At 35.6% G+C, this 15,271-nt stretch overlaps 1 protein-coding gene across 1 annotated transcript in view; it reads left to right on the top strand.

The window, feature by feature from the left end:
• The first annotated feature begins 2,532 nt into the window (after positions 1-2,532).
• The window catches only part of Cpo (couch potato), a 178,124-nt gene continuing 165,385 nt past the window's right edge, over positions 2,533-15,271 (top strand). The window contains exon 1 of the mRNA XM_064035616.1: positions 2,533-3,211. The gene's annotated coding sequence lies outside the window, so the exon portion shown is untranslated. The remainder of the gene's footprint in view (positions 3,212-15,271) is intronic.

Here is a 15,271-nt window from a genome sequence, read left to right as displayed (position 1 = left end):
CTGGAAATCTCTCTCTGGTTATATTAATATCTATACTTCTATTATAAAGCTGAAGAGTTTGTTCGTTTATTTGTTTGTTTGAACGTGCTAATCTCAGGAACTGCTGGTCCGATTTGAAAAATTCTTTCAGTGTTAGATATACTTTTTATCCGGGTTCGTGCCGTGGTTCTTACGGGATGCGGGTGAAACCGCTGGCAGAAGCTAGTATTAATATGAAATTATAACGAAACATTCGACAGTAAGTACTCACGGATAGTGAACCAGTTAACTTCCCCATGAAAACAAACGAAGACATCGTATAAAAGTTTGTATATATGTACCATGTCCAATTCAAAATCGAAGAAAATTCTAGTTGACATTGGTAATAAAGTCTTGGATGCTTGTTTGGTGATAGGATAATAAGTAGCCTTTTGGAAGTTCCTTAAAGTTCCTTTGTACCAAAAGATATATGAATTACAAGATATTAATGCATATTTTATTATGTTATTGGGTGACTTCTGCAAAACTTCTGGTCATCAGCCACTAATCTTTTTTTTTAATAATAAATTTGTATTTAACCCAAAAATTTAATAAAAAAGTACAGCCAACCTAAACCTACGTCTGCAGATACACAATTCAAAGTCAGAATTTTTCACATGGTGTATCTCTTGACCTCTGCAACAAAGCATAAGGAGAATACAGGTATGTTAAGGTCAGGCGACATATCTGCATAACACACAAAGTTGCCAAGTAAAATATCTTACCCCAGGGGTAAAACTAGGGCGCTTCAATAGTTTATTTATACATATACCATTGTGCAGCGTTTAAATGTCGCTGTGACCGCTCAGCCTTGAGGCTGTCGCGTTTTTATCGTCCTGTCGATGTTAGGCTGGTATTATGTTGTATTTTTGGTATTACACGGGAAAGTTTATTGGTTATTTCGTTTTTATTATAAGTCTATGTAAGTTAAGGTAAAGCTATAGGGAATAGCTTCAACCTTTGCTTTAGCTTTTTTACTTTTTAGTAAAATTAATGATTGTTTCTTTAGGAAGAGCTACTGCGGCCATTGCACATGAATGGCTCCAGAAAAAACATGGTGGGTTTTAATCAGTAAAAGTCTGACACTCCCTCACGCTGCACCCACAGAGGAAAGAATCATTTGATGATTCCCCAACAAAAAAAGGTTCTGAGTTTGTTTGAGTTTGGCAGATATGTATGTACGTACCTTTAACCTGTGAGGTCAGAGTCGCGTAGTATTCGTAGCGCGGCGTAGTATAGCTACGCTGCAAAGAATTCGTAGCCAATCCAATTTGGTGTCATTTGAAAAGGTATATTACTTATAATACTTGGTTTTCATTTTATGTATTATATCAAGGGTTTTTTTTATGTAGATTATAAATGTGACAATGTATTCAATTTTTTCATTTATATATAGAGTTATATATCTGCGTTTTTATAATAGTCCCGATTTTCGTCAACAGTCACGATTTTTGTACCGTACGTAAAGAAATTATTTGTTACACAAAATCATGCAAATAACTCCTTCGACTTTATTACAAAGTGTAATTTCATAGCTCATAATTATGCGTTTAGTGTTAATCTAAAAGGGAGCATTATTTAAATAAAAATCTTTATTAATAATAATCACGCGAAGTGGGGTCAATTGCTTACAAAAAAACCTCCACAGGGAGAATTTCTTTCTCTAGTTTGTATTTTCTTTAATTTAACGTTTAAAACATAAGAAATGCTATAAATTGTCACGCTATGCATACAAGAATAGCGGCTAATAAAGAAACGTGGTCAGGTCAAGCATACTCCGTTTGATTACTATCTTGAAACGTCACAGAAACGCTTTTCTTACAATTGTAGTTGGAAACTAACATTTTTTCAGCTGAAGAAAATATGCAGCTCAACAATGCAAGCTTTAATAGAACGTAAATAAAAATATGAAGCATAACTTATAAAAATAACGCAGTTAATTAACGAGGCAAACCTACATTTCATGTTAGTACATTGTTCACAGAAAATGGTTTAAATACCGTAAAACAATGTACTTACTGCTATAGTAAGTAACCAAATTCAAGGGTTCAGTGTTACATGTTTCACCAAAGGATACTTAAATCAATTTTAAGATAACAATCATCATCACAATCATCAGCTTTTATTATATTGTCCCATTACATAAAGAGCACAGACCTTTTCTTATACAGAGTACCTAGATATGAAGCTGCTCAAGGTAGATTGGAGATTTCACGTCATATGTTCATCAACCCAGGTTTCCTCAAGATGAAGAATGTTGATATTCAGAAGAAAAGTGGCAGTGTAATCTTAAATGAATGAAGCTACGGGTTCAAGTTATATCCCGTAATTAATAGTTGCAACAAGGTAACTTCTTCCATCATTCAATAAAGAGTGTATAAGATAATAAAGTCTAGCTAATAATCTCGGTACCGACCAAGCTATTTACAAACACGAAACCCGAAGCCTTTACTCCTGTTTTATCGACGTTACCCTCCAGCGACTTGTCAAAAGGGTACCCACGGCGCATGTGCAGATCGCCTGACAACTCTGACATTTCTGAGGCACGCTTAGAAAATCACTGCGAAGCAATACACCCTGAAAACAGAGCTAAATAATAACTGCACCTATATCAAATCCATCTAAAAGTGCGTTTCCCATACCGCTCACGTTTTCCTCTTAACATCTGTGTCTCAGTTACCTGTAAATCTTCAATATCTGTGCTTGTTTGTAGGCGGTTTCCAAATGTAATCTAAACAGCAAGTCGCCATAGCCGCGTGAATATATAGTGATAATAATATCGGAGGCGGACAGTGCTTATCAAGAATGTTAAGGAAAGTGAACTATATACTGACTCTTCATCACCACCCTTGAAGGAACTATTTCTAAACGCGGCTATGAGCAGCCAAACAACATGTTTCAAGCAAGAAATGACATAACAAAAAACTCGAAAAATCTACTGTAGTGACGAATATTCAATGACTTAGTATATAAAATAAATATCAAACAAATACATATCATAACTGTGCCTGTAGTATAAAATATCCCCTATATTTACCTTAAATTTATGAATATTGCATTATAAGAGCGTTTTACAATATTTTGGCGATTTTAAATATTAAAATTATATGGAAGATGAATAACTTATAAGTGAAAATTGAACTGAATCTTGAACTTTCTACAACTACCTCTTTTTGGGCGAAGAAATTGTTTGGTGAGTAAATCTTATTACCTAGTAGTGTACGTACCTACCCAATAGTATATTTGTGTAGTATGTAAGTTCATTCATATTTATAAATGGATTGCCATAATCGTATTAGTGTTAGGATTTTCTTTACCGACAGTAGTGGTTACAATAAACTGGAGAATGTGGAGAACTATAATTTATAGTCGTATAAATGTCGTTTATTGAAAAATTGTATCATTAGTGTAGTCGCATTTGATAAATGCCAGAGAGTCACGCGCACATTAATTTATATGATAACTACGTTCATATGTGTTAGTTGTTCTTCGTTTTATTACTCTTTTTACTTACATTTCTTTTTAGGGTTCCGTAGGCTCAGGCTTCCTTTTTATCGTTTAAAACGGGAGCCTGTCACTAAGAGTTCGCTATCCGTATGTCTGTAACCAGGCTATATCTCTGAAACCGTGATTTTTGTAGAGTTTTCATAGATGATGTATCATTGTTGACGCAGTAATAACAAATACTGAAATAATTTGTGTTATGCTGTCACAATCAATATTTAAGGCACTCCCATGCAACAAACATGACTTTGTTTAAGTCGATAATGGTACCTACGGAATTCTTAGTGCGCGAGTCCAACTCGCAGTTGGCCTGTTTTTATTACCGTTTTCATAATGAATCAGCTAGCTTCTGTTTCTTGGCTCCGATAGGTAAGAAATGCACAAACGTCTCTAGGCGTTTGCATTAAAGTCATTATCAAAAAGACCCAGGAATCGAACCCGAGACCTAGACCAACGAGCCAAGGCGAGGTTGGCCTAATGTTAAAAAAACGTGTTAAAAATGTATTATAAACAACAGTAGTCCGTATGTTCTACTTCCTAAAACTAGTAAAAAAATACTGTAGGTACTATTGAAGGTGGAAACTAAATTACTTGGCAACATAAAACAGAAGGCAAGTAATATTTAACACCGGTAAAATATCGCTTTCAAACGTTACAATATCGTGTTGCGTACATAATGTGTATTTACTAAGTCGTTTCCTTGATGGAGTGAAAATTTGGGGTAGTGACGGCCGGCCAAACAAAGGCGAGGTGAGACAACATGAGTGAATTCAAATTAGGTTTTACCGTGAAATAACGGTACGACAAGGAAAGCTTTGAATAGGACTCGTGTTTTTACGGTAGCTTCGATAGCTTTTTAATAGGCTGTAGGAAGTTCTGTTTGTCGAAACATTACCGTGGCCATAGGGATGAATGTGTCTTTCAGAGAGCACAGTTCAAAAGCAGGCTTGGCACAAATTATTTTGGCCCTTCAACAATTCAGAAATTAGGGCAGAGTAATTGAATATACCTAGGTCTTGATATACCGAAGTAAATTCAAATATTTATTCAGGACTCTTTCGAAATTTTAATTAATTTGTGGGTTGTTTTACTTGATTAGGTTTAGGTAATTTTGTCATGCAAAATATGTCAATACTCAATACCACTTCTGTACCTAAAAACATTTCGGAATGATGGAGTGCGTAGCAGTCAAAGCCATACTTAACATACGTATGTGCTTGATAACCTCCTAATTAGGCCTCCTTAAGTCAGTCGCGTGCGGTATGAAATGTTTCAACTTTTTATTCGATCGGGAGAATGTTCTCGAATAAAAAATACTTCAACTGCGGTATTTGTAGGTTGACTTCCAACATTCGTAGCGGTTTAACAGTTAATCCTGAGATTTGTCAACCTATTTACTGCACAGTCCAAAATAAACATAGAATTTATAATATTTCAGCTTTGTACACTTTGTGGTAAATCTTAGGATTTCGCGTAATTCTGAAAATTTACCGACTGTCTGAACTTTACATTGGGATTTTCTTTTAACAACGACGATATTATCTCTACGTGACTTGTGAACATTGAATTAAGATTGAAACAACATGGTTACACAACATCGCTTTTCTAAATGATAGACTATCAAGTTTCAAGGCGAGCACCTTGAAACATTATAGTAGACATTACTCTTTAACAAATACTGATCAGTAATTTAATATTAATGAAATAAAATGACATAATTATTACCATTGGGGTATTGTTTAAAGAAAATATTCCTATTCATTTTCATGACATTTTCAAAGTCGCTATTATTTATGAGTAATTTGTAGTCAAATTATATTTTATAAATGAACTTAGCAAATCTACACAGAACTCAATGAAGTAGGTAATTTCTTACGATAGCTAGATTCATAAATATAAAGGAGACATATTGGAGGATCTATTACATATGGCTTGGATACAATTTCCTTCCACGCAAGTTTAAATTGATAACGATGTGCCGCCGCTTCACTCGCACTGCGGGTACTTTTACGAGCAAACAAGAACGTTATGTCAATAGCAGAAAACATTAGCTATTTCCCCTATAAAATGTTGACTGGTATGGAACACGGGGCGCGGTTCTCGCGTGTTCACAAGCGCTTGCGTTTCCCTCGCATGCTGACGGTACCTAACCTCTATAGCGGCTGCCTACATTTTTCCACATTTTAGTACACAGCTAAGCAATTATGGATATTGACGTTCGTGCTTTACTATATTTAGGCTTCCAAAGAAGACCGAGTTCTGTGTACTTATTGTATGTAATCTAATTGATTCCATTACTTAACTACACTTTTTGTGTGTTCAATACTAATTTGCTTTGAAGAATAGAAGTAATGAAGATATACTGATAAGGTGTTTTTCGTAGAAATGTTTTCAAGAAAATTATGAGCTATGTCCTGCGAGTCCGCGTTTTATGACTTGAGTCGTGTCAAAAGCTAGTCACATACGGTAATTATGACTGCAACAACACTCATAACAGTAATGAAATTTTCACTTATAATACCACAAGAGCTTCAAAATTATCGGGTATTTTCCGATAGGTTCGTTGCAAACAAATGAAGGAGTCAAGTTTTTCAGGTTAAAAAATAACGAGCGCGAAGCGCGAGTGATTTTTCCTGAAAAACTTGACGACTTTATTTGTTTGCAGGGAACCTTGAGGGAAATGCCAGATAATTTTGAAGCTCGTGTGGTATTCGGGGGATTATTTTTCCGTCCCAAATGTCGGCCACAACCTGTCAGTTTGACGTAGCAACGACCAGAGAAAATATTCAAAAAAAATTATCAGTATAATACCATGTAGGTTGTACCACGTGACGTCGAATGGTGCAATTCTATTGGTCGATATTTGGGTCGGAAAAATAATCAAGTTAAAACTAACATTAATTGCAGTATGAACTACTTATTGTTTCTTTAGATGGGGTTGTAGCTCTCCTTAAAGTAGAAATTTTCGCGAAACAGAAATCCTTGGTTTTCGTTTCATTATGTTAAATCAAATAGTCTCTCAACCTTTGTAGCATTTATTATACAAATTATTCAAATGCAAGATTGACTTAGATGGACTTTGAAATTATGATAACGGTAGTCGTTCTTGTTTCATTTAACTGTTATTTCTTCACCGGTCGGTTGTTGTTACAAGTCACGGTCCGTTGGAACTCCCAAACTGACATAATTTTGCAATTATTGTATCAACATCTTCACGCGGTGCGGTTTAGAGGGCTACAATATTTCGGTCTCTGCTTACACCACTACAAAATTACCTATTCACGATTAGAGAACAAAGAAATATGTATGTGGTGTATCTTTCTGCACTAGTTGGAAAAGCAACGTGAGTTGAATGATTTAATACAACTCCGCTATATTTAGTCAAGCAAGACGTTGTATATGTATTTGTCTGTATTTACCATGCAAGTTTCATGGTAATGATCGATTTGATTCGAGACTAAGATATAATGCTGTTTTGTTGTCTTCGAGTCGAGTCTTCAACCTTGTAGAATAATCGATGAGTTGGTAGTTCGAAGTTATAAGAACTGCTTCTGATCGATTACCCTCCGAAGGCGTTACTATCGGTTTTTTACTTAAAAACTTGTTTTTTAAGTCTTCGGAATGAATAATTAACTAAAGGAAAATAATTTAATAGATAGCTCCTTTAATCAATAGATACTTCACAAACAAGGGTAGGTATTAGGATCGAACATAGGTAGCTCGTACAATAAATAGACTCCATCGCTAAGGTTCTGTAGACTGATAAAAGTTCTCGAAGACTTGTTCAAAATTAAAAGTCTATGGAGCGAATAAAGGGCCCTCCGTTACGTGAAGTTTAAGCTCACTAGACCAATGAGGCGTTGAAATGATTACCAAAAAGTGAGTACTTTGAATTGTACAAAAGCGAAGGCGCGGTCGACGGTCCGTAACGCATCAAAGAGCGTCCTAATTGTCCGGTTGCGATTTCGAATCCGGCGCGAGCGCAGATTGCCGTGACGCGCCGACAATTCTATCTATTTGTAAAGCAATCATTTCACAAACCATTTCGTTTTCTACTGTCTGGTCTAGACTGGTTAAATTGTTCGTTTTTACTCAGTGGCGTAGCGTGGGTATCTGCCGCCCGGGGCAGTTGTCGATTTTGCCGCCCCTTCCCGTGTATTTTTTTTAACAAGTGTTACTGGCCGTTTGTCATTTTTAACCGACTTCAAAAACAGGGTTTTTTTTTGTATCGACGTTAAAAATCATCAAATGACCCTTCCCGCTGTGGGTTAGCAGCGGTGAGTGAAGTTCTTAAAGTTCCAAATGCGCGAGCGAAGCGAGCGCGAAATTTTTATCGGACTTAAAACGAAAATTACGTAAAATTTTGCCCAAACGTACTTAACTTTTTGTTTGTTGACAGATGCAAAAATAAGGGCATATCGTTTTTGAATACGCGAGCGAAGCGAGCGCGAAATTTTTATCGGACTTAAAACAAAAATTACGTAAAATTTAGCCCAAACGTACTTAACGTTTTGTTTGTTGGCAAATGCAAAAATAAGGGCCCATTATATAGTTTCTGAATACGCGAGCGAAGCGAGCGCGAAATTTTTATCGGACTTAAACCAAATATTACGTAAAATTTAGCCCAAACGTACTTAACTTTTTGTTTGTTGACAAATGCAAAATTAAGCGCATACAGTTTCTGAATACGCGAGCGAAGCGAGCGCGAAATTTTTATTATTTTTTATTTAAGACTCAAAACTAAAATTACGTAAAATGTAGTGTCACGTGTGTTTTAAGTACCTGACAATAATTAATTTTAAGTTTAATAATTTTCAACTTTCTTGTTTAATGTTTGTTATTGTTAGACAGTTTTATGTAGTTGCGAATTTTTTTTTTTTTAATTGGGTAAATTTTGCCGCCCCCTAAAAGCTGCCGCCCGGGGAATTTGCCCCCCCTGCCCCCCCCACGCTACGCCACTGTTTTTACTACATTGCTTTGAGACAGAGGCCTAGAGAATGACATGAAGAAGCGAATATGGCTTCACCGAATTGTCAGGCAATTATAATAATTGTAGTGAAATATTAGCGCTTAAAAAATATTTAAAGATTAAGAAAAATGTAGACCTGCATATGATATTTAAACACTCCGGTTATAATCAAAATTTTACGTCCCTACTTATTGTAGCTATGGACTATTGGAATTGTAGATTAACTGTTACTACATAAAGGCTTTAGCTGAATGAGAACGAAGTTGTTTAAAATGATTCACGTCAAATTAAAACAGTAATAAATAACACAAAATTACAAAATAATTTATAAAAATCCTGTTATATTAAAATGGTTGAAAACGCATGAACAATAAGCAACAAGCGCGGGCGCATCGCACAATAGATCACCGGGCATGTCGGACGCGATTTCATTTCCTGCGGAGCGCGCGCGCCGACCCGTGGGCCAATTTCCGCTGACACTGTGTACCAACCGATTGTACCATTATTGAATTGAGGTCGAATTATAAATCAATTCGCGATTTCACTACCTACTACTACCTATACATCGGGCGGGCAATAATTAATTGAATGATCATCATTGACGTGCAAGGCTCATCTAATATCGTTCATGAATGAATGACATGAACCATTAAAGCTATTACAGTAATGTAATTACTAAAACACATAGAAATTCTCTGTTCCTGTGATGATTGTATTCCTAAAAATGCCTAGTTTTGCAGATTATTTTTTCAAATAAGCAGCAAAGGTTTTGGTGAAAATTGTTAGCTGGAAAAGTAATAGAGGTCTTTACAGTAAACGTGACGATATTATTCAGAAACGTTTAGATTTTCCTAACTATTAGGTACGAGGCTTTCATGACGCATTTTTCCATAATGTACCATCAGATATGAGTCACGTGAAAATAAATGGGCAGCCGTACATTACAGTAAATAAATGGTTAATTTTCATAAATAAAATTGGTTATTATTTTTGTTGCGTGCGCGAGCGGTATGACAGATTTTCGAGATTTAGCGTGTAGCACGCAGTCGCGCCGTCTGTCGTACGTTGACATACGATAAAATGGCGTTTGAAAATCGGCCATGCAGTCACAGGTTATGCTGTACGAGCCAAATACAGACGCAAACACGTCCTAGATATATCTACCTATATTTTTCCCCTCAATGTGTGAAATGTGTTCACTTTGTTTATTACTGTAGAGGCGAAAATGTGTGAACATTTTAGCGATATCGGATTGCAGATTGACTCTTTGTATGCAGTACCAATTTTATATTGATGTCGTAATTGCCATCGAATTTATTGTATATTCTTGGTAGTTTTTTGAATTTTTCACTGCCGAATGTAATGGCTGTTAAATATGGAGATTGAGCTGAATCTGCTAAATGAATGTAAATAAATATAAATGAATTTATTTTTGCAGCTTTTAACTAACCGATAACCAATTTATATCTTTCCTCCTAAACATTGTGATGAGTCATTTACTTTTGAGATTACTCATCTGTTATCATTGGGGTAATAGGCATGTAACACATGCCATGCAAAAGTATTCTAAACTAAAAGCATTGGACCTTCAAGGGATACCAAGACAAAAATACACTGCCAGATATTTCTGGACATGGCTCTATATTTTTCCTTCTATGTTTAGAACGTTGGGAAACATATTGTAATCAACCCCTCGACTCCAAACTTTACCCTGAAATTGTATTCTATTTCTGCACGTAAAGCTTACTCACAATACATAAACTATGTATTTACTAAGTATATTACGACTGCAAGCAAGCAATACCTCCTATCTGACATTTTTGTTTCAAAAAACTCGTATCTACCATAAACTACCTTTAGATTCAAAATAAAAACAAAAAACTTTATTAAGCAATACTATGCGTAAAAAAAAACTTGGATTTTCAGTATCTCATTATACCTACCTCGGAATAAGGATTTTATTAAGTTTTATTTTTCCCTTTAAAATCCACCCGGAGTCAGATAGGAGGTATTGCTAGCTTGCAGTCGATTAGCAGTTTGAATTACCGTTTGTAATGAAGCACAAAATTCTAAATAATCATCGATTTACTGCAGCAAAGATTCGCGGAATTCCCGCCACTAAATATCAACAGTGTTCAGGTCAGATTTTGTAAATGTTTAAAATTTTACTATGTATCGTTCTAATCGAGTTTTGCCTAGCTGACGTACCGATTAAATATGTCCATAATAACGTCAGTTATTTGAAAGGAATGGAAGCTTTTTAACGTATTTGTTAACTAAAAATTGTAATAATTTTGGCCATCGAAGGATAGCTTAGTTTATTTCGGTAGTTGGCATTTATCTTTTGATATTATTTTACCTAATTTGTGTTACATTTTGCCCAATTTCTCAAGGCTCAAGCAATTGAAAAGTATTGCAAGTGCCTCGTTTTTTCCCTTTGTGATTTTTATTCCGAATTATTCTAAAGATTTCATATAATCAGACGACCCAGTTTCGTGCGCTTACTAGTCATTTCTGACCCCACAATCACGCACCTTCTAATTGGAAAGACCGTTTAATGAAATTCATACGCACTCAGGCGCACACCACTAAACGTAATCTTATTAATTATTAGTAAAATAAACACGCCACAGCATAAAGAATTCAGTGTAAGTTGTCCGCTTGTGCGTGTACAAGGCAGTTACTCTGTGGCAGTTACCGACACAGAATTTCTTATAATAACGGCCGTCCAGGGTAAACTACCTTTTATAGCATCAATTACTAACATAACGCTTCTGTAATTTCACCGAATGTGTACTTCTGAGGAGTTAGAACGGCCCGAAGGTTCCGTAGATAATTGAATATACAATTAACGTATGTAATTGCAACAATTATTGTAATTAACGGTTCTTTGTTGTTTTCGGACAAAACTTCAGGATGTATGGGGTTTCTCTAGCTGATAGTATTTTCATCACGAACAATGAGACTTGTGCAAATATTATACAACAAACGCAAGCAGTAAAAGCTCTTGTAGAAAGTTCAACATGTTTAACATGAAGTAGAACATTGTAACTACAATAATTATACCTCGTAATAATATGAAATGTGAATTTAATTTGGAGCTCGCTTGATCTAGTTTAATCTATTTAATAGGGCAGCCAGTATTAGTGTAAGAAATTCTCCGTATGTAAGTAATAATGTAATGTTTGACGTATCATGGAATTGTTATTCAACCTTCGTTTCTATAGCGAAGCCTTAGTACATACCCTATAATTTGGTAAATACACAGCTAATACCGACTGCCGTACGTCTGTCCTTACACGTTTTTAAATATTAAAACGCGTTCTATTTCCCGCGCGTATATTTATTCGTACGTATGTGTTTGCATATGTGTGTGTTAGCGTTGCAATCCACGTTACAACCAACAAACACATAAAACATACATAATAAGGTACGTTTGTGTGTGGAGCGCGGTCGGCGCCGCCGCGGCGTGTTGTAGGGCGCGGTTGTCATGGCAACGCCCGCACCCCTTTCCCACACCCCCACAGGTTTCAGCTGACCCGCCGACCTCTAGTGACGAGTCGTAACACTGTCAGTGTTATAGGGATGGGCACTGTTACCTTTATCGATTAGTTTTTTATATTGCGATTAGGTCTTACTACAAAAAACTTATACATCCATTCGTTTTGTGTTTAACCGAAATTCTCCATAAGTACTCTTAAACCTGTAACTAATGCCTGTTTAAGTTTTTTGTCGTGAGACCAATTTTCTTTATTTATTTGCTCTGAAAATAATGTTTCAGCATGTTTGCCTAGTCACGGTTATTTTATACCACAGAAGGAGAGCTCTACAAAATCATTAAATGAAGCATTTTGCACAAGAGCGTGTTGTGAGTTGCCAAATACACAATATACCTAATTATTCATTTAAAGAAAACAACACGTTTTTTTTATTTGCAAAGTAAAAATATATTTCTTCTTTATATATGTAGCTTGCAGGTATCCACTCGTTTTTCTAGTTTACTATGCGTTTATCATTTTAGCACACTACGTTTCATAATACGCAAACAGATATCGAGTAGCCTCTATCGACACTTTTCCGCGTTGCCAATCCCTACAGGACGAAGTCTAGTCTAGTTCTCGACGTCCTCAGCTTTATGAATACTTCAAGCTTCAGGTGCTTGCACATCGTACGCTCTGGGCCAATAAAAGGTAATGCCCCAAAAATCCACGGCTTACCGGCTTAGCAAAGAAAATCCTAGTATAGTTTGAGGTCACGTTTTAAAAAGTCTTGTATTTCTCAGCGAGGCGATGTTGCTCGTATTTTTAGCAGATCGATAGACTCCGTAATGACTTGATTCCGTGTACACTATAGCTAAGCTAATGCTATTCTATTGTACGGATAAAATGAATGGATTGCTTTTCAAATTATTGGAAAACATTTCAGGAATTTAAAATTAATTTCTTTTTGTAAAGAAATAGGTTACTGTCACGCTTGAGTGCAATGCGGAGGCAATTTGGTTCCTAGATTCCAACAGTAATGATAGTTCCTTAGAATAACTAGGTCTGCGTTTCGAAAGGTCCTAAGTGACATAGCATTACGTTAGTACATTATTTATTCCGTGTGTAGCAAGGGGGATAAAAGGACGAGCTATAGGTACATAATCAAAATTTATAAAGATATTTAAATGGGGGTGGGTTTATTTTGTCCACTGGTGCAAGAGTTTCAATTTTCGTCAGCAAAAGATTTTCATGCAGTTGCTGGTTTTCATGTAAGTAGGTACCTCCTAAATTAATTAACTATCAAGTTGCATGTTTTACTAATAGCTTGTCATTTCTTTGGAATTTATGTTAATCCAAATAAAAAACAAGGTTAAATAATTGTCTAATTTCAGTGATCAATTTGTGGTTTGGTTTTACATTTTTAATTTGTTACATGAGCATTCTTAAATTCTCAATACTGGTAGGTGAGCAATCATGAGGAATGAAATAGTCAAATAAAATATTTATGTGCTTCAGCCATTCTCAATATAGCTGCTAGAGATCTAGATTAGGTACATAATTATGTATTTCTGTACGCCTTGAAATTAGCATTTACTGCTCTATGTATTCTGACTTCAAGTCTTCTTGAATAATAAATAAGTTTTTCATCAGTTATTATTTTGATGTCCAATTGAATTTTGTACTGAATGTAAGGCTTTTTTTCTGAAATACGAAACTGACAATTTGATGGCTTCTGAAATAGTTGTTAAAACCAATTGAATTTTGAATAAAGAATATAATGCTGGAACGTAAAAAAATAGAAAAATGCTGCAGCAGCGTAGACATTGTTTCCCTCAATGGTTTGTATCTACAACGCAATCGCAGTTGCGTCGCGTTCTACATAAAAAATATAAAAAACGTAGCTTTTCAAAGGACTTTTCATATACAAAAGGATAATTTCGCTTTAGTTTCCATTATGTACGGCCGCCATTGTAGTCCAGTGCTGTGGTTTAAACACACCAATTTGCAAATGCGCCGCTTTTAATTTTACCTAATTGACCATTTTACGGCGGCAGTGAGGGCCTCGTGAATGTTCCACGAGCCCACGGCTAGTTGTGTCACCGCAGTCAAAGGGTTTGACCGTAAAATGTGGCTCATTATATAGCGATCCGACGAATCTCACATTCGCCGGAATTAAGCCCAAAGAGGTCGAGCAACAAGTCGAAATGTTAACTCTTGTTTGTATGTATTAGAGACGCTCCTTTACGGTATGCCGGGAATACACGCTGGCCTTTACGCAGTCTACTCTTTGAATTAAGGCTTGTATCTCACACAAGTTAATAAGTGGTGAGCGTTTTTAGCAATATCGTAGATTTGATGCGCCAACTAGAAGAAATGTGATGGGTATAAATTGTACATGTCTTATGTTTGTCAGAAAATGTCTATGCTGTAGCTATAGCTATGTATAAATTTGGATTCCAAAAAAGAAAAACAGTGACCATTTTCTGTTGTAGGCCGTTTCTGTTAACACTTGATTCATTATAAACTTCAACATAACTCCTATAGTTCAAGTAGTCTTATTCCAACTTTGTGCTGCCATTCTAAACTTTCATCATATTAAGATGCACCCGCATATTGTTCCCGAGTGTTCATCAAATATTCAAAGAAAGCTTGAATTATCGTTATAGTAAGTTTACATGCGGAGTTAGTTCGCATACAATATAGAGGTACATTACGTTGATAACACAGATGGTTATCGCGCAAACGAGTTGTGTCAACACCTACCTGACTTAATTAACTCGTTAGACTTGGTTAATGTTCTTAGGCTTGTCGGCGACCTGTCTGCATATGTCACTTTTATGATGTCATACGGTCAATGGGTATTCTGCTATTTTTTTTTAAACGTAGCTACATTACATAAATTATGTAGTCATAGTAACAATTTTCCTAAAGCTTCAAGAAATAATATTCTAAATGTAAGTACGTATTGATGTGTGGTTAATTTTGAAAAACAATCACTTATTAGGTACGAGGTATATTTTCAGTATTATTAATTGTGTTTCATAATATTTAACCTTTCTAATCTTCTGTAACGACAGGCTAACAATGTTTTCCTTGTAATTGATAGTATAATTCATCAATTGCCTTCTGAGTACCTTAATTACTTGAACGGGAAAAAATTTAGTTCAGGATATTTTAGCAGCTTTCGAACTAGAAGTTTGGATTTGTTGCCTTTGAGATAAATATATCGCTTCCTTAATAAGGCTTAAATATAACTGTCGTCTAAATATATCAATTCGGGGAAAACAGCATATTTCGC

The sequence above is a fragment of the Helicoverpa armigera genome, chromosome 7, assembly GCF_030705265.1.
Source record: "Helicoverpa armigera isolate CAAS_96S chromosome 7, ASM3070526v1, whole genome shotgun sequence".
NCBI lineage: Eukaryota > Metazoa > Arthropoda > Insecta > Lepidoptera > Noctuidae > Helicoverpa > Helicoverpa armigera.
The sequence above is the reverse complement of the archived record's forward strand: the minus strand, read 5'-3'. Positions and strand labels throughout refer to the sequence as shown.